Genomic DNA, 19,918 nt, shown 5'->3' on the forward strand with positions numbered 1-19,918 from the left:
AGGGGTTTCTCCATCCCTCCACCCAGGTTCGACAATTTCCTAGAATGACTCAGAACTCAGAAAAGCATGTTATTGACATTCACTGGTTTATTATAAAAGATACAAGTAGAAGTAGCCAAATGGAAGAGGTACGTAGGGCGAGGTATGGGGGAAGGGGTGCAGAGCTTCCGTGCCCTCTCGAGGCACACCGCCCTCCCGGCACATCAGCGTGTTTGCCAACCTTGAGGCTCTCCACATCTCATTGTTTAGAGGTTTTTATGGGGGTTTCATTATGGAGGCAAGATTGATTACATCCTTGGCCATTGGTGATTGACTCAATATGTGCTGTGGTGCCAGGCTGTGGTCTCAGTTGCATGGGTACCATGTGCAGTGTGGCAGGTGGATGGAAGTCTAGATCTCTTCAGGTGCTGTTCCATGAGGAGGTGGCTGCCGACTTGATAAAAATTCTCTTTCCAATTGAAATGTTATTAAAAACCAAAATACATAAAACAGAGTCAGATATTTTTAAACTTTTTCCTTTCAAATAGTTTTAGATTCACAGGAATTTTCAAAAATAGTAGGGAAGCGTCATATAACCTTCACCCAAGTTTCTTCAAAGGTAGCATCTATGTAACTATAGTATAACCTCAAATATCACAACCAGGAAATTGGCATCGGTACAATCTACAGGATTTATTCATTATTAAAATTTAGTGAAACTTTGTCAATACTGGCTTGAGTAACAGAAAAGATCTCAAACACCACTGAAAAATTGATTAAGGTATATGTCATGTTCTGGTTTGTTTTGAAATCTTTTGATGCCTCTCTTGATGCTTTCCTGCTATTCCCTAGTGAATAATCAACCGAAGGGAAAATGCTCTTGGAACAAGTTTCTTTCTTTCCTTCTTTCTTTACAATAATGGATATAAATTCATGTTTCAAAGAAATTATTAGTAATTTTGCATTTGTAAGCTGACATTTTGTACAATCTGATTAGATAGCCAGGTTTTCTGTTTAAATTTATGATCTGACAGCTTTCCTAGAATTAGAACACATCCCATTCCTCTCCTAGAGTTTCACACGAGTGCATGCATCATTAGTACTATTGTCAACAGCCAGCGACTTTCACAGAATCCTAGAGGGGGGCTCTCAGGAGTGCTGTTATGTATGGCACACTATACATTGTGCTCAGCCATGGACCAGAATGGTCACTACAGATACTTTCCTCTACATTGTTCAGTTTCCTCTCTTTAGAAATACCTGGAGGGGTGCTATTACCTGAGGATTTTACAAAACATTAAGAAAAGCTGCTAACATGAATTAATCACTCACACGATGGCATATATTTAGTATGCATAATTTTTACATAAAGTCAACTTAAGCATAAATATATTCAGCAAGTTACAGGGACCACACAGATATCTAGCTCTATTGTGAGAGATAGAGCCTTAAAAATGTCATAATAAACACTCCTTAGGTATTTGCTATGTGCCACACATTGTCACCTGTAGTCTTCCAGGCCTCTATGGGCAGGTATTATAACTTTTATTTTACAAATGAGGAAACAGGGGCTTTAAGAGATTAAGTTGTCCTACATCAAAAGGCTACTAAATGGAAGATCCAAGATTTGAACTTAAGTTGAATTTAAAAAAAATCAATGCTTTTAACTGTTATATGAATAAGTCCCCCACAGGATAATGGGGAACCCCTTATTCTGGAGGGGATAGACAGTCTCCCTGAGGCCCAAACAGGTTCCCTTACCAGGGGACGTCTGAGCGCACATATTGATCTGAGTGCAGATACTCTTCTAAGTGCACAGCAGTTCTCAAGCTCTCTTCTTGCCAAAACTATTCAAAAGTCAGACTTTAATTTTATGGTCTTCTCCCCCAACTATCACTAACTCACCTAAATTTTTTATTCTTTCCCTAAATGCTAGTGGACATGACAAAGGAAAACGATGATTTTAGAAAATATGATTTCTTTCATAGTTTCTTCAAACTGGACTGCCCACTGCAAACATTACTGTGGTATCCTAAAACAATATTTTATTTTTTTCACCAGTTACTGTCACAGAGTTCCTAAAATCATTTGGACTTCCTGAGTGACAAGGGTGATAGGAGCATTTTTTTGTTCTGATGAGGTGATTCTTGGCAGCCCTAGATAGCTTGAGGATGAGAGCTGGTCACCAGAAAGACCAATCCTTAATTGAAAGTTTAGAGCTTTCAGCCCTATCTCTCAACATCAGGGGAGGGGAGATGGACTAGGAAAGCTAATCACCAAAGGCCAAGGATGTAATCAATCTTGCCTCCATAATGAAACCCCTATAAAAACCTCTAAACAATGAGATGTGGAGAGCCTCAAGGTTGGCAAACACGCTGATGTGCCGGGAGGGCAGTGTGCCTCGAGAGGGCACCGGAGCTCTGCACCCCTTCCCCCATACCTCGCCCTACGTACCTCTTCCATTTGGCTACTTCTACTTGTATCTTTTATAATAAACCAGTGAATGTCAATAACGTGCTTTTCTGAGTTCTGAGTCATTCTAGGAAATTGCCGAACCTGGGTGGAGGGATGGAGAAACCCCTGAATTTGCAGTAGACCAGGCAGAAGTATGGGGAGCCAGGACACCCCTTTTGTGACCGGCCTCTGAGATTGGAATGGTCTTGTGAGACTGACCTTTAACCTGTGAGGTCTGAACTAACTTTGGGCAGTAAGTGACAGAGCGGAGTTGAACTGTACAACACTTAGTTGGTGTCAGAGAATTGGAGAAAGGGTGTTGGAAAAGACATTACATATTTGGTGTCAGAAGTGTTGTGCCTATCTAGGAATGCTTTTTGGTTTGGCTTCCTGGGACTTATCATCTTCCTATTTGTAGTACTATAGACATTAAGTAGGCTGAAATGACGACATGCCCCTTGTACTAAGAGGTGTTCTTCTTGGTATTTCCACCGTTCTAGCTATAGCAGCTTGGGTAAGAGGCAAATGTTTCACCCTTTCATGTTCATTCTTTGTTATATAGGGCGGACCCAGATTTTGTGGAGCCTAAATCTCATAAAATTTGGTGACCCCTCTTTAGGAGATGTAGTACAAAAACATCTTACATTTGAAGAACATGAACACATTGGCAAGGCTCCTCTCAGGTCTCAGGAAGAGACCCATGTAAAAGCAGCGCTGAGAAACGTAAACTTCCATAGCTTCATGGTGTAGACAATGCCACCTTCTCTTGGGGAATGCTGATCTTCGGAAGTGACCAAGCAAAGAAAATGTGGGAGAGGCATAACATCTATTTCAGAAACAGACAAAACTTGAGAAATCCCTGGAGTACTTGAAGGGAGAGGTCAAAGGGAAGGGCATAGAACTCCCCTGAGGAAGGCAATACCCAGGCTGTAGCAATGTTCCTGGCATTTAGTAGGCGATAAATGTTATTGACTGTATAAATGAACACAATTTCCTTGACAGACCTCACAGTAGATTCTTTGATCGATTAATTAATTTTTCAATGGTGAATTATACAGATTAAAAACATTTTTTAACATTTATTAATTTTTGAGAGACAGAGCGTGAGTGGGGGGAGACACAGAGAGCAAGGGAGACACAGAATCCAAAGCAGGCTCCAGGCGCCAAGCTGTCAGCACAGAGCTTGATGGGGTGCTTGAACCCATGAACAACGAGATCATGACTTGAGTTAAAGTCAGATGCCCAACCAACTGAACCACCCAGGCGCCCCTTTAAAATTTTTTTTAACATTTATTCAAATTACATAGATTTTAATTTAAATTACATAGATTTAAATTAAACCCTCTTTTTAAAACTCCCTATTTCTCTTATTTTTTAATGTATTAATTAATTAATAAATTAATTAATTAATTAATTTAGAGAATGAGCAGGGGAGGGGCAGAGAGAGTGGGAGACAGAATCCCAGGTAGGTCCCACACTGACAGAGCGGAGTCCAATGCAGGGCTTGAACTCATGAACTGTGAGATCACGACCTAAGCCAAAATCAAGAGTTGGCCACGTAACCTACTGAGCCACGCAGGCACCCCCATATTTCTCTATTTTAAACACGAGGCTAAGACTTTGACTCTGTGATCCTCCTGTATATCCAAGATGTCAGATCAGTTGTCTTTGCCACTTCAGAACAATCAAGTCTGTGACAGAGATGTGCAAATCCATACCTGCATATGATTAGACAAGTCTGATATGCAGAAGGACATGGTGAGCCATGAAATGCCTCTATCCCACAAAAAAAAATGCACTCCTAGAAAAAGTGGATCATGTCCAAGCTTTAAGATACTGTGGTGTCCAATTTACTCACAATATGTTTTCAAGGCAAAAATCCAAGGATGTGTAAGTGTAAAGAAGAGGAGGAATAAAAGCAACATTTGAAGCTCAACAAGCTCCGGATCCTTTTAATCAAAATTATTTCCAGTCACTGTCACTTTGAGCTGGCTTTTCTGCTATGAGGCATCAGGCCAACGCAGTCAGGTTCCTGACAGTTGTATTCATCAATCCAGGAAATATATAGTGGGCCATTGGCACCATCTGCTACCCAGGTGCCAGTCACTGGAAGGCAGATAGGAACCCGAGAAAGCATGTTGGAATGCCATTTGGAAAAAACCTGAAACCTGCTTTGGGAAAAAAAAAAAAAACTGGGAGCATACTGAGCATGAGAAGGATAGAGACTCCATAAAAAGAACACTAAGAAAGCAAACATATTTGTTAAAACTCTGACAAATCACAAGAAATTCTTCTCTTGCCTTCCAGCCAGTTTGATATGATTTTTGCTTCTGGTAATCATAAGAAATACAATATCGCCCAGGAATTTTGTAGTGGTTGATACTACACCCTTTATGTGCATAAATGTCTCTTAATATTTGTGCACCGTTCTTATTTTAGAGTGGGAACACAGGAGAAGAAATCCGCTACAGGGCATCCTAATCCTGACCTCCTCTCAGGCTGTGACAAATCTTCACTGCAGTTACCCTCCTGAAATAATTATGAACTTTATTTAGAAACTGATCGAAGTGCCATTTTTACACAGTTGGTACTAGAAATGTTGTCAGCCTTGGTCTCCAGCAATGTGGCCATCTCATCGGCTACAAAATGAGATTGTCTTACTTTTTAGGAATACAATTCAGTTCACTGAGAAGTCTTCAGACACGGCAGACCTCTGATGGAATTGCACCCGATTACCTAGAAGTCAGTTTCGTCTGTTGTACACTATCCAGGTAACTGATGCGGTCCGAGGAGTCAGTAATACTCATTATGTCTTCAGCATTGGAGCAAGACTAAAATGTGTGGCTTGTAACTTTTCCCCTAGTATCATCTCACCTTTTATGGCTGCTTCTGCTTTTGATGGGACTCATCCCTCTCTCTCCCTTACTTGCCTTTACCCTCCCACAAAAGTTGTTTGTCTGTTGGTTTATTCCAAGGAAGCCTTACTTGGGGCTTAAGACAGTTCATAGGGACTTAGGCTATGTTTCTCAAACTTGAGTAATGTATATTACCTTTTAAGGAATGAAAACATAGTCCTAGATCTTGAATAGGAACTTAAATGATTTTTATTATAATGTTACTTAAGTATTTCTAAACACAAAGCTAGGTATAAGCTCCGCCTGCTCATAGCTATTATACATGAATTCAACCAAGACAAATTTACACATTAAATACAAAGGAAATGACAAATCCAATAAAAGTCAAACTAACAACACTAATTTAATGTGACGATTAAACCTGTTTTGTTAAAATCAAATGGATTCTCACACTGAATATTTTCTTCAGTGCTATGGCTCAAGTCTTTTTGAGTTTGGCATGCTTATAACTATCATAAGCTCTGTGGTGACTATACTGGTGTATAGTGGGGGATGCAGAACAATGGTCATTTTGACATTAGGACATCCCCTATTAGGGATGTCAGATAGGTTTGTCAGCATATTAAATGGATTCAAAGTATTCTATCATATTTATTTTTTTAAAATTTTTAAGTGTTTATTTTTGAGAGAGAGAGAGAGAGAGAGAGTGAGCGCAAGTGGGGGAGGGGCAGAGAGAGACACACAGAATCCAAAGCAGGCTCCAGGCTCTGAGCTGTCAGCACAGAGCCCTATGTGGGGCTCGAACCTATGATCCGTGAGATCATGACCTGAAACGAAGTCAGATGCTTAACTGACTGAGCTGTCCAGGTGCCCTAGATTCTATCATATTTAAAGACCTTTCTTTTCATCTTCAAAAATAACCCTAGAATTAAACACACACACACACACACACACACACACACACACACACACACACTTATATAATCAAAGTAACAATTTCATTAGTGGTTTCTTATAACAGATTTTCCACGATACACTATTATTATTCTTATTAACAAAAAATTGTTTCTCACAATTTATCTCCCCTAGCTCATGTTTCCTTTTTACCCAAAAAAAGTTCTACATATATTTAATTATTCAAACAGAATGTAACAAACGCCAGAGCTAAGACTTGTTCTAAACATCTGCATTTTTTTGCAACTCTATAGTAAATCTTGCCTACTGCATAATTTATTTCAACTTTTTTCTTCAAACCTTCAGCAATATTCTGAGTCTTCTGAAAATCTTTGCTAATAGAAGAACACATTTTAGTTTATTTCCATATTGCTTTTCATAAAGTGTTATTTCAACCATTTTTACTATATCAGGTAGAACTGAATAGTATTGTATTTGCCCAATGGTACACAGCTTTTTGTTCTTTATTTTTTGTTTTGTTTTTGTTTTTTGTGTGTTTTTTGCTGTTAAGTAGGAACCTTAAAATCAACTTCCAAATATTTATCATGAAGTTTTAAAAAAATCTCAACTTTGAAATAGTCACTTATTAATGTCATATAACATATATAACATAAAAATAATTATAAACTCCTAAATTATAGAAATTTTCAAAAATAGTCAAGAGAGGTCCCATGTAGCCTTCACGTGGCTCCCCTCAAAGGTAGCATCTTACCTAAATCTTTTATAACATCAAATACCAAAACTGGGACATTGGCATCATTGGTACAATCTCCAGGCCTTATTCATTATTAAAGTTGAGAAAAACTTTGCAAATACTGGCCCAAGTATTAAGTGACCTGAAGTATTACTGAACAAATACTTAAGGTGTGTGTCATGTCCTGGCTGCTTAGTTTGTGAATATTTTGTTGCCTTCATGACGCCTTCATACTACCCATTGCCTAGTCAACTGAGAAAAAATAGGTGTTTGCGGCAAGGTTCTTTATTTATAACCAATGGATATAAATAATGTTTCAAATACTTGAATTGATAATTTTTATTTCTAGGCTGACATTTTGTGTAATATGATTAGATCACTTTTAAAAATTTGGTATGTGGGAGACAGTTTTTCTAGAATTAGAAAATGTGTTGGTTCCTTCCTTTTACTGTTTTATACTAGTGCATGCACTAATGTGTTATCATCAAAACTTTTGTTTGGCATATTTATTTATTTATTTTTAATTTTTTTTTTACATTTAGTTATTTTTGAGAAACAGAGTGAGATGAAGCGTGAGTGGGGGAGGGGCAGAGAGAGAAGGAGACACCGAATCTGAAGCAGGCTCCAGGCTCTGAGCAAGTGGTCAGCACAGAGCCTGACGCGGGGCTCGAAGGCACTAACTGTGAGATCATGACCTGAGCCAAAGTCGGACGCTCAACCGACTGAGCCACCCAGGTGCCCCTTTTCTTTGGAAAACTACATATTTGTGCAGTAAATCTACTTAAGTAGGCAAATGTATGTTATATAAATTGCTTCATATAGAAGAATGATTCAAGTCCTATTTCTTCCCCCCACCTTTATGTTGAGGAACTCTCTCTTCAAGATCACCTCATATATCTTATGTGACACCTGCCCTAAGACCTGCTTGTAATAGACTTAAAAAAATAGAGTTTGAAGTTAAACACTCAATGGATCATCCTATGTCCCTACTGGAGGTTATGAATACCACTTTTAATCACTGACCCACAGGGTATAAAGACTTCACTGTTTAGTCCTTTCTTTCTAGCCTCCTTACCTTGTATCTACAAGCTCCCAATACCAAACTACTATTTACTCCTCACATATATCTTGTTATGTCATAGCTCTTCTCCTTCCTTTGCTGAACTGAAGAGCTCCTATTCTTTCTCTGAAATCCCAGCTCAAATGTCCTTTCTTCCAGAAAGCTTTCCCTTTTCCTTTCTCTGTATTGCATGTTTGTTCCATGTGAATCCACTGGTGTACTGATCTCACCAGGCTGCAGTTTGTTTCATTACATCTCTACTCAGTAGAGAGGAGGAGCTGTCCTAGTCTTCACTGTTTAGTCTCTTAGATCAAATTGATTTTTGATTTGATCTCTTCCCCAAAACAACGCTTGTCTTTATAAAATCCTGACCCCTTGAACCACATGGAACCCACTAGAAAAAGTAAAATGAAGGTGTGGATCAGAGTATTTGCCAACAGGTTTTTTTTTTTTTTTTTAAGTTTATTTATTTATTTTGAGAGAGGGAGAGAGAGCGCGCGAGAGAGAGAATGAGTGGGGAGGGGCAGAGAGAGAAGGAGAGAGGATCCCAAGCAGGGTCCACACTATTAGCAGGGAGCCTGCTGTGGGGCTCAAACTCATGAACCATGAGATCGTGACCTGAGCTGGAATCAAGGGCCGTGTGCTTAACCGACTGAGCTCCCCAGGCACTGCTGCCATTACAACTTTTACCCTTGAGGATTTTCAAAACTGATGCAACTAGAGAAAAGAATTTTCACTGGTAAAACAAGTAACAAATTTTTCTAGGATGAATTTAGTAATATTACTATTATGAAAAGATTGTGAGGACAATAAACATCATTTCCTTGTAACATTCAGGCTTATTGTCTCTATTGTAAGCTAAATGGCCTATTATTTTCTTACTCATGAGGGTATAATGAATATCTCCTAGGCATTTTGTGACCTGACTCCACAATCCCCTAGAGAACCTAGAGCTGTACTGTAGACTCCAGGACTGTAGAACACTTGATATGGGGGAGAGGAGGAGGGAAGTGTCTCAAATTAGACTTTAAAAACCAGGCTTTATGCTCCCATGTCCTTTGTGAAATGAACCACGGGGTATACAATTCTCATTTCTTTTTGCTCAGGAGGATGCCAAACTCTTTTTCAGGCAAAGGGGAGAAGCTGCTTTGGGCTCTCCTTTTCTTGTCCTCTGAGATTTGTTTCATAAAGGAACTATCACCGACTACAGCTAAAATTCCCCCATCGCATATGCCTCAGTGTGCAAGACCATTTTGTTGTAACCTTCTGCAAATGCCAACTTACCTGCCAAGTTTTATGGTCAATTGTGATATTTCTACTGCTTTTAATTTATAAAGTGTTTGTTTTTGGTGCTCAAAGGAGAGATATTGTCTCACACATCCCAGTGACCAAAAGAGTATAGTCAGAGGCAGTAGAGAGTTAACACAAGAAAGGAAGTCATAACTTAGTTCACTTCATACTTGGGGAGTTATGGTAGATGAAGCTTTGATTTGTTTATCCTCAGATAATCCATCCCACACTTGGGGAAAAAAAACAGGGGGTAAAACAAAGAAGACAGGTTGTTCTGTTTTTTGTTTGTTTGTTTGTTTCCCTGAAGTGCTGATTGTTGAATATTTGCCAGTTTATTATTGTAAATAAATTGAATTAAAAAGACAAAAGATGCACCTAGCACCAAGGACTCTAAAAGAAAGACTGTCTTTCTTATGCTATTGTACCTACTATATACACCATTACTTACTACAAACATAATAAAAGTTGTGTCCTTATCACTTTTAGTACTAGTAGCAGCTAGCTAGCATCCTGGAAGGGAAAAATAGCTCACTATTTTTTATCAGAATTTAGGGCCTGGTGAATAGAAATGGGAAAAAAAAGTGCAAATAATCATGGAGAGCCCTTAATAATTTTAGTATAAAGAAAATAGTGAAGGGATTCATTATCAGACCATTCAACACAAACAAAAGCTAAAGAAGTCCACCACTACTGAGTTGGACTTACAAGAAATATTAAAGGAATGTCTTTAAGCTGAAGAGAAAGGGTGTTAATTAGTAACAAGAACACATATGAAAGTATAAATCTCATTGGAAAGGTAAATATATAGTAAAGATAGTAGATTAACTACTTACAAAGTGGTATAAAGGTTAAAGGTCAAAAGTAATAAAAATAACTATGATGACAGTAATTAGTTAAAGGATGCACAAGAAGACAAGATTTAAAATGTGGCATCAAAAACATAAAATTATGTTGGAGGAGTAGTAATAATGTTGAGCTTTACAATGGGATTACATTTAAGTTGTTATCAACTTAAAATAGACTGCTATAGATATATGTAAGCTTCCTGGTAACCACAAAGCAAAAATCTACAGTAAATACACAAAAGAGAAAGAGAAAGGGATATAAGCATAACACTTAAGAGTCATCAAACCACAAAGGAAGAGAGCAAGAGAAGAAGAAAGAAACAGAGAGGAACTACAAAACAACCAGAAAACAATGAACAAAATGGCGATAAGTACATACCTATCAATAGCCACCTTAAGTCTAAATGGACTAAATTCTCCAATCAAAAGACAGTGGATTAATGGGTAAAAGAAAAAAGAAAAAAAAAAAACCCAACCAATACCCATGTATATTATGTGTACAAGAGGCTCACTTTAGTTGTAAGGACAACCGCAGACTGAAAGTAAAGAGATGCAAAAATGCTATGCCAACGCAAACCCAAACAAAGCTGGAGTAGCTTTACTTATGTCAGACAACACAAACTTTAAAACAAAGACCATAATGAGAGGACAAAGAAAGGTATGCAATGATGAAGGAATCAATCCACATGAAGAATAACATTTGTAAATATTATGCACGAAACACAGAAGCACCTAAATATATAAAGCAAATATTAACAAGAAAGAGATAGTGATACAATAATAGTAGGGGACTTTAATACCCTACTTACATCATCATCCAGACAGAAAATCAATAAGGAAACATTGACCTTAAACAACACATTAAACTGGATGGACTTATCAGATATTTATAAAACATTGTATCCAGAAACAACACATTTTCCTCAAGTGCACATGGAACATTTTCCAAGATAGATTATACGTTAGGCCCCAAAACAAGTCTTAATAAATTTAAGAGGACTGATATTGAATCAAGCATATTTTCTGACAACAATGTATGAAACTAGAAATTAATTAAATGAAGACAACTGGAAAATTCACAAATATGTGGAGATTAACAACATGCTATTGAACAATCAATGGGTCAAAGAAGAAATCAAATAGAAATAAAATTTACCTTGAGACAAATGAAAAGGGAAATGGAACATACCAAATTTATGGGATGCAGCAAAAGCAGTTCTAAGAGGGAAGTTCATAATGATAAAAGAGAGAACTGGGGTGTGGCAGATAACCTGAGGGAAAGACATTTGTACTTATAACCTTCCTTCTTTTGGATAATTTTCACTTTTAGGTAGAGGAGGTGTCTCTCAGGTGCCATGGATATTCAGGGCATATTGTTTTCAAATGTGAGATCAGTGAAGGAAGGGCATTAGAACCTAGGCTTGCCTCAGAGAGTTCATTAACACTGATCAGAGCTATAACTTTTTTGGTCTGTTTGCCCTTCCAGATCCCTTCTCTCCTCTTTTCTGTACTGCAATGAGCCCTGGGAGGCAGACCTTTGTGCATTATCTTCCAAGGTGCCTTTGCTTTCTATTTTCCTACTGAGTTTACTCAATGGTGGGCACCAACAGGAGATCAGAGGAAGAAGAGATACATCAGTTCACCAAAGATTGTTTCCCTGCCAATAGCTATGGCTTTCTCCAATTCCCATAATACCCTTCCTCCCCCCACCACTCCATTTATTCCTGTTCAAAGTGGTAACAGCTCCATTCTGTTAGAAGTAGAACATACCCTGCGTGCCTCACCAATCCCTGTTCATTCCCTCAACCTATACTCATCCCCTTGTCAAGAAACATAAGTATCCTTTTCTTAACACTATTCAAGGACCTCATTTCATCGGACTGTCTCTTGTCGGGACCCTGACAAATATGTTACTATAATGATGTTTTAGGTATGGATTTTGAATGAAGAGAAAATGAGGAAAGATTTTTTTTGTTCATTGCTGCTGGAACTTTGTTGCATACCCAGCCCCAAAACAAACTTCAGCACTTTGTTGACTCCCAGACTTCTGGTTGTGGGGAGGTATCTGAGTCTTCCAACGAGTATTGCCACTCCTTTTGGCCTCACCAAATTATTCTAATTTCTCATTTTCCATCTTTCTTATTGCAAAATAGCTTGGCTGCTGACTTCGTTTCTCTTTTTATTGCATCTCACCTCATGCCCATTCTTTTTGTTGCCCTTAAATACAACATCAATCCTCAAACTCCATTAAGTATAGCAATTTCTTCTAGGCCAGGAGAATTTCTGCAATTGCAATAATTGTGTGAGTGTACTAGATTTATTAAAGTGTTTGGAAATATCACTATGGCTGTAAATGTCTCTCGTATTTCCAGAATGTAGAAATGCTACCAGCAAAGCTGGCAGAGAACAGTCTATTACCAATCCAAACACTAGCACTTTCACATCTGTTATGCTTAAAAATTTTAAGCTAATGTATTCATTCCAGAAACAGCAGAACAAAAAGATATCCAGCTAGGAGATCTATTTTCATATCAATATTTAAAATGCTTTCAATATTTACCATTTCATACTCACTAAATCTCCCATGACTTTTTACTTTCAGGAAATCCATCAGTTACAAACCAAAGCGAACATCTAAAAGGACCTGTAAAATGCAATATACATTGGCAGGCAGGGAGTCCAAAGCTCACTAGAGAATGTAATTAGCAAAATTTCTCCAAATTCATGAAAATGAATAAATCGTGTCACCATCTTGAAAATCCATATTTATTATTACTCCAAAGAGGGAGTCAATTAGTATCTAATTTTAAAATCTTGTCTCCAGAGAAAAGCATTCTATAAAGAGATAAAAATGAATAGAAAATTCACAATAAAAACACAAAATGTAAAACAAAAAATACATATTAAGAATATTAACTTTACTCAAAAACATGGAAAATAAATCAGTGTTTTTTTTTGTTTCAAATTGCAAAAATGTAAAAAAAAAATAATACTCATCACTGTTGTAGGAAAATTATACTGTATTACATTAAAAGCCTGATCTTTGAAATCACATTGTCTGAATTTGAGTCCCTACTTCGGTTTTAACTGAATAACTTCGGACATTTAACTTAAATTGTTTGTGCCACAGTTTTTTTATCTTTAAAACTGGAACAATTATAATGTGCCAAAATGTAAAAACCATAGTGTCTGTTACCTGCCACATGGTAAGGGCTTAGTAATTATCAGCAATTATTATTACAGCTATGACGAATGATGATGAGTGGTGGTGGGAAGGGCAGTGAATTGGGTGTGAACACTTCCCTACACAGTAATGAGAGTCTAAACTGGTATAAACTTTCTCGAGGGAAGTTTACCTTTATAGCATATAGAGCTATAGAAAGTTAGTTTTCTTTTTTTTCTAATGTTTATTTAGTTTTTAGAGAGAGCATGTGTGCACACACATGGTGGAGGGGCAGAGAGAGAGGGAGACAGAGGATCCAAAGCAGGCTCCATGATCAGCACACAGCCCGACGCAGAGCTCGAACCACCAACCGTAAGATCATGACCTGAGCCGAAGTCTGAAGCTTAACTGACTGAGCCACCCAGGCAGCCCAAATTTAGTTTTCTTCAATACAGTAAAATCATTTCTAAGCATTCATCCTGAGGAAAGTATCACGGAGACAAAGATTTCTTCCCAAGGATGTTCGTTTTAGCATTATTTATAATCATTACAAATGACGTCTGAAAATGGCAATACAATAATCATGCAATGGAATATTATGTAATAACACTTCTGAATGTTATTTAATGTTATTAATGCTACTTGAATGTTATTAAATGACATTAATGTTACTTATTGTCATTTAATAACTTTAATGTTATTTAAGGTTAGGGGATATACAATATAAAAAGTGCATGTGGTTGGACTCTGTGACCTTTATTTTTATAATGGTTATTTTTTCATTCATTCATTTATTTATTTAATTTTTTTGAGCTTATTTACTTTTGACAGAGACAGCAAGCAAGGGGGGGGGGGGTCACAGAGAGAGACAGAGAGAGAGAGAGACAGAGAGAGAAGAGAGAGTCCCAAGCACACTGTCAACATGGAGCCTGATGTGTGGCTCAGGCTCATAAACTGTGACATCATGACCTGAGCCAAAACCAAGAGTCGGACAGACACTTAGCCTACTGAGCCACCCAGGCATCCCATGTTACTTGTTTACTTTGATAGAAAGAGAGTGTGAGCAGGGGAGGAGCAGAGGGGAGAAGGAGAGAGAGAATCTAAGCAGGCTCCACGCCTAGCTCAGAGCTGATGCAGGGCTTGATCCTATGACTGTGAGACCACCACCTGAGCAGAAATCAAGAGTCAGTTGCCCAACCCACTGAGCCACCCAGGTGCCCCTGGACTCTGTGGACTTTAAGATGTAACTTTTATTACACATATACACACAAAATTATATATGTAATAATTTCCTATACATATGAAAATCTAAAAAGAAATTCCTCAAACTTATTGACTTCAAATGGCATTATTACAGGTGATCTTGTTGATTATTTTACATATTTGTATTTTCTAAGGTTTTTATTGTGAGAATTAACGAGTTTCAAAAATTTAAAAAAAGGTGCTAACATCTCCTGAAGAGCTTTATGTGTGATTAACATAGTTCAAGCTAGAGCAGTCCTTGATAGCCTTCTAGTCATCTTTCTTTTCCTGACAGTTGCATGCTTAATTAGATACATTTACAACTTCATGCACAATTGATAACCTTTTGTCATAAGTGTGACTATAATTACCTGGTCAGCAACCTTGACACCAATTTAGTAGCCAAACTTAAACATAATTAATCTCCATTTTCAAGGTACTCAATAACTAACATTTACCTATAATTTATTGAGGATATACTATATGCAGACATTGTTAATTATTTTGCACACATTATCTACTTAATCTTTACAATTTATCTTGTGAGTTAGGTAACATATTCTCTATTTTATAGAAGAAGAGGGATTCAAGGCTTGTATTCAGTTATACAAGTTCCAAGGCTAGAATTTGATGCCAAATCAGTCTGACTCCAAGCCTACACTGTAACTCCTATATATGCTGCCTCTAAAGAAGTGCCTTATGCATATCTGGCTTCTTTTCTTTGCTGTCATTATTGGGAAAGAAAAAACCTCTATTCTAAAGTATAATCTAGGATTTATTGATGTCTGGAAAGGTAGAATAACTTGGAATTTAACAACTCTGGCTAATATATAAACTAGACAACCACACTAAAATGAAGATTAGTTGTAGTCATTTTACTAAAGACAATCAATTTGCAAAAATAAATAAATAAAAGGGTTAATCAACTATGGGAAAGGTTTGACAAACCACAGTATTACTTTTTACAAGAAAAAAATCTCTAAAAAGAATCTGTTTCATATGGGTATTAATTTCTTAACAATGGAAATGTTTCTTGTTTTGTTTTGTCTTCAAGGTAATTGTTTTGGTGGATGGAGGGATTTTTTTTTCTCCTTATTTTATGATAATGATGCTTCCATGATACTTTCTATTTATTTTCAGGCCATTTGTAATGTAGGCCCTGGTTACTAACTGGAAATTAAGGCAGGAGAAATGATATATTTTTCATATGTAAGTATTGAACTAAAGTAGAAATTTTCTCTCCCTGGGTCTACCACTAATTTGCTATAATTGCCCACACAGAGAGGATAAGGATTAGATACCACTTCCTCATTTGTGTAATAAAAGGATATTTTATAATCTCAAACATACCTTTTAACTATATCATTCTATGATTCTGGGGAGTCCTAGAACATGGTTAGGTAATGTAGTGTAAATATTTATAGAACAAATGCGTATCTTTCAGTTACTTCCTAATCCTATCTATTCTTCAAGGTCTAACTAAAACCCTACTTCCTTCATGAATACTCCCTTGAGTACTCAAACTTCCTGAACCCAAAAATAGTGGGTACAGTAATTACATGTTATCTTTAAACATTGCTTAATAATTTCACATAAGAAAGCCCTTGTTTTTTTTTAAAAAAATTTTTAACGTTTATTTATTTTTGAGACAGAGAGAGACAGAGTATGAACGGGGGAGGGGCAGAGAGACAGGGAGACACAGAATCCGAAGCAGGCTCCAGGTTCTGAGCCTTCAGCCCAGAGCAGGGCGCGGGGCTCGAACTCATGGCAGCAAGATGGTGACCTGAGTCGAAGTCGGAGGCTTAACCAACTGAGCCACCCAGGTGCCCCAGAAAGCCCTTGTTTTAAAATAAGTTGTAAATCAACTTGACAGAGACAGGTTCTGAGCCTCTAATTGTATACATTCCTTGGGTTCAATCATAGCACCGGCCTCACAATGGATGATTAGCAAATTCTTGTTAAATAAGGAGTAGATTTGAATTGGCAACTAAATTCATAATTTTCGATGTCAGGATATTCCTTTTATCAAAGTGAGTTGCCTTAGATTGTGGCCCAGGTCTTCCCTATGCCTGATGCTGTTTGGTCATCATCATCATCACGCCGTCTTTGTGATCAAGAAGCATTCATTCAATCCTTCTGGAATGAGTGGCAGCAGCCCAAGATCTATCTTCAGGTGAGATGAGAAACAGCTGGCTCTCATTCTCTGTGTCATCATCTTTCATATAACCAGAGTCTAAGATCATTAGTTTTAAAAGAGCCTCAAATATTGGATAAGTTTGGTTGCTACAAAAGAGGAAATAAGAGGAATGAAAGAAAGCATGTTATGGGGAGAGGAGGGAGACGATGAGCTGTCAGTCTCTTGGTGCAAATCATTTGTCATGGGTCCTCTTAGGTCCGCAAAGGCAGGGACACCCCTGTTATCATGAAGAGATTGTCATGGGACCAGTAGTATATATGCATACTGAGTGCACTTATGTTCTCGGTCAGTTGATAATGGTCGCAGGATTGCAATTTCGCCAATGCTCTTGGCAGTTGAAATTAACATCAAATCTCCAAACATAGATTTAAAGAAGACAGATGGTTTTTCCCAGTCTCTGAAGAGGTGGGGGATAAATTTCAAACATTTTTCTGGCAGTCATTGTTTACACTTAAAAACTCAGCTAATATCGTTAGTAGAGCACTGGAACAGGGTGAAGTTTTCATTAATTAGATAAAGAATTAGAGACCACTCAGAGACCACTGTAAAAAATATGCATGCGATTTCCATACTGAACTTGATGCTTCTAGGATTCATCATTTTGTGTCATTACTTACACATCCATTCACAAAGAGGTAGCTGTTTCTGGAAGATGGCACTGGAAAAGTAAGGTCCAGTCAAAAGAAAAATCCAAATTTGGTTACTACCTTCCTCTGAATAGAAGTGAAACCACATACCTGACGTGCAATTTTCAAAATTGCCTGACTTTTCTAGGTTTTTTTTTGTACCAAAATCTGAACTACATGTTTCTTGCCTGTATTTCATTTCTCATTCTTTCTAGGCCCCCCTTTCATTTGATTCAAGAGCATATATCTATCTCCCTATCTTTGAAATCTTTCTTGATTTTTGCTTTTTAGCCCAAGGAATTCAATTAAATTCATCTGGCAGATGGAAAGCTGAGGCCCATAAGGGCAGTAACAAATACTAAAAATAATGAGAAGGATGTAAAAATATCCTGATTTGGGGTCAGGGGGATTTAATAGGACTCAGAGGTTTTAATCGATTAATTAATTAATTTTTTCTTGGTTGTCCTTCCTCTTCTTTTTCTAATTCCCTTTGCTCAGGTACTGAGAAATATTCTTTGGCCTGAATGCTGGAGCTGAAGCAAACAGCCTTCCTCTAGTAAGTGCTCACTGATCCTACACTCAGAATTGGTGTCACTGAACAGTGGTTATGAGGGCCATATTCTCTGGAAAAACTCTAATTTCAGAGAAGTTCTATTGTCTCTCATAAACACATAAACACAATTTACAGCATATAGCATGTAACCCGGTTCAGAGATTGGAAGACTAAGGTTAATCTTCATGGTTAGTATTAGTCAATTGATTAGTCAATATGTGTATTTGCATGTACACTTATGCATACATGTATACATATGCTTGTTTAAAATAAACTATATGTGTGTGCATATATACACACATACAGAGGAGTCTCATTCTCATTAGTTCCATTCTATTGAACTGTTGCAAATACTGAGTTAGCAAACACTGAATCATTGCTCCCGGGGGAAATCCAGAGTTAGGTTCCTGCAAGCCTCTTGTCACAACATTCTCAACAACTGATCAATACAAAGCTTTGTTTTATGTGTATTTCTGTTTAAAGATACCTTATTTAATATATATTGCCAAGTCATTAACATTAAACTCGGGACCAACAACACTGGAACTTATGTTTGAATGAAGGTTATCTAACACATGTATTTTTCTGTTAGGCGCATCACAGCTTTCTTGCACTTAGTAACACTAGACAGCATTTGAGCACTATACTTGGGGGTCATTTTAAACAGTGAAATCTACAGAAAGCACAAAAATACCAAAACACTTAATGAACCATGAAAAAGACACTTGTTTACGATATCAGAGCTGAAACAAAAAGACAGAGTGTGGCCTTATTTGACTTCAACTGGAAACGTGCATCAGGTGATTCCAATTTTTCATTTTGTGCATTGTCTGCGAATGATTGAAAACCCTGCAGATATTTTCTTTTTATGGAACACTTCACGAATCTGTGTGTCATCCTTGTGCAGGGGCACACTAATCTCTGTATCATTCCAGAATTAGTGTATGTGCCACCGAAAGCAAGCATAAAACTTCACAAGTATTGGCTTTAGTGTTACAGATAAATTCTAGCAAGTAGGCAAATTTACAATACAGAATCCACAAATAATGAGAATCAGTTGTGTGTGTGTGTACTTGTCTCACCTAAATTAATTACAGAGGAGAAATTTGCAAAAACAACAAATCTAAAAAGTCTAAATTGGCAATATTAGAAATTTCTTGGACAGTCCTACAATAGTGGAGATTCAGTCTGACCATCTACCTACTACATCTCTGTTTACCACTGCTGAATAAAGGCACTGATTCTAAGAAGTACAAAACTGAGAATTTAAGTTCCCAAAAAGATAGTTATAATCTTTCTACAAGATTTCGTTGTCCACTCATTAATGTTATGTGCTAACCTTTTGATTCCCAAAAAGATATCTGATGGTCCCTCCCTTTCTTGTTTTTGTGTCTTCTTGGCATTTAGTACACTCTCTCTACCATATTACATGTTGAAGGAGAACCACTGCTATATACACAACATTGCTTATACCTGTGAATTTTTATTTAAAAAGGGGGAGGACACCTGGGTGGCTAGGTCGATTGAACACTTAACACTTGATATCGGCTCAGGTCATGATCTCACAGTTAGTTAGATCAAGTCCTGCATGGGGCTCCATGCTGAGCATGGGACCTGCTTGGGATTCTCTCTGTCCCTCTCTTTGTTCTTCCCCTGCTCGTGAGTGTGCATTCTCTCTCTTTCTCTGTCTCTCTCTCTGTCTCTCAAAATAAATAAGTAAATAGAGCCCCTTTACAACAAGGTGGGGGGGGACAACATTTAAGTTAAAAGCCAATCAAGTGTGACTACCACCAACAAATGGTATTAGTGTTTTTATCTATAGCCCTTAGGTTAATCAAACAATTGAATTTGAGTAGAAATTTTCCGAACTTAATGTGTATGCAGTAGAGAAGCTTCTATACTTATATATGTGTCCATCTCCTCCATTGGGCTATCATTTTAAAGGCAGCAGTGGTGTTTTACTAATTTTTGTAGCCTTTATATATAACACAAATTTCTGATACTGA

At 37.4% G+C, this 19,918-nt stretch overlaps 1 long non-coding RNA gene and 1 pseudogene across 1 annotated transcript in view; both read right to left on the reverse strand.

The window, feature by feature from the left end:
• LOC121041653 (uncharacterized) overlaps positions 1 to 19,918 on the reverse strand; it is a 346,158-nt gene that overhangs the window by 27,166 nt on the left and 299,074 nt on the right. The window lies entirely within an intron of this gene.
• On the reverse strand, positions 18,775 to 18,874 carry LOC121042131 (uncharacterized; annotated as a pseudogene).

This window comes from Herpailurus yagouaroundi, unplaced genomic scaffold (assembly GCF_014898765.1).
Source record: "Herpailurus yagouaroundi ecotype Mexico unplaced genomic scaffold, PumYag 184, whole genome shotgun sequence".
NCBI lineage: Eukaryota > Metazoa > Chordata > Mammalia > Carnivora > Felidae > Herpailurus > Herpailurus yagouaroundi.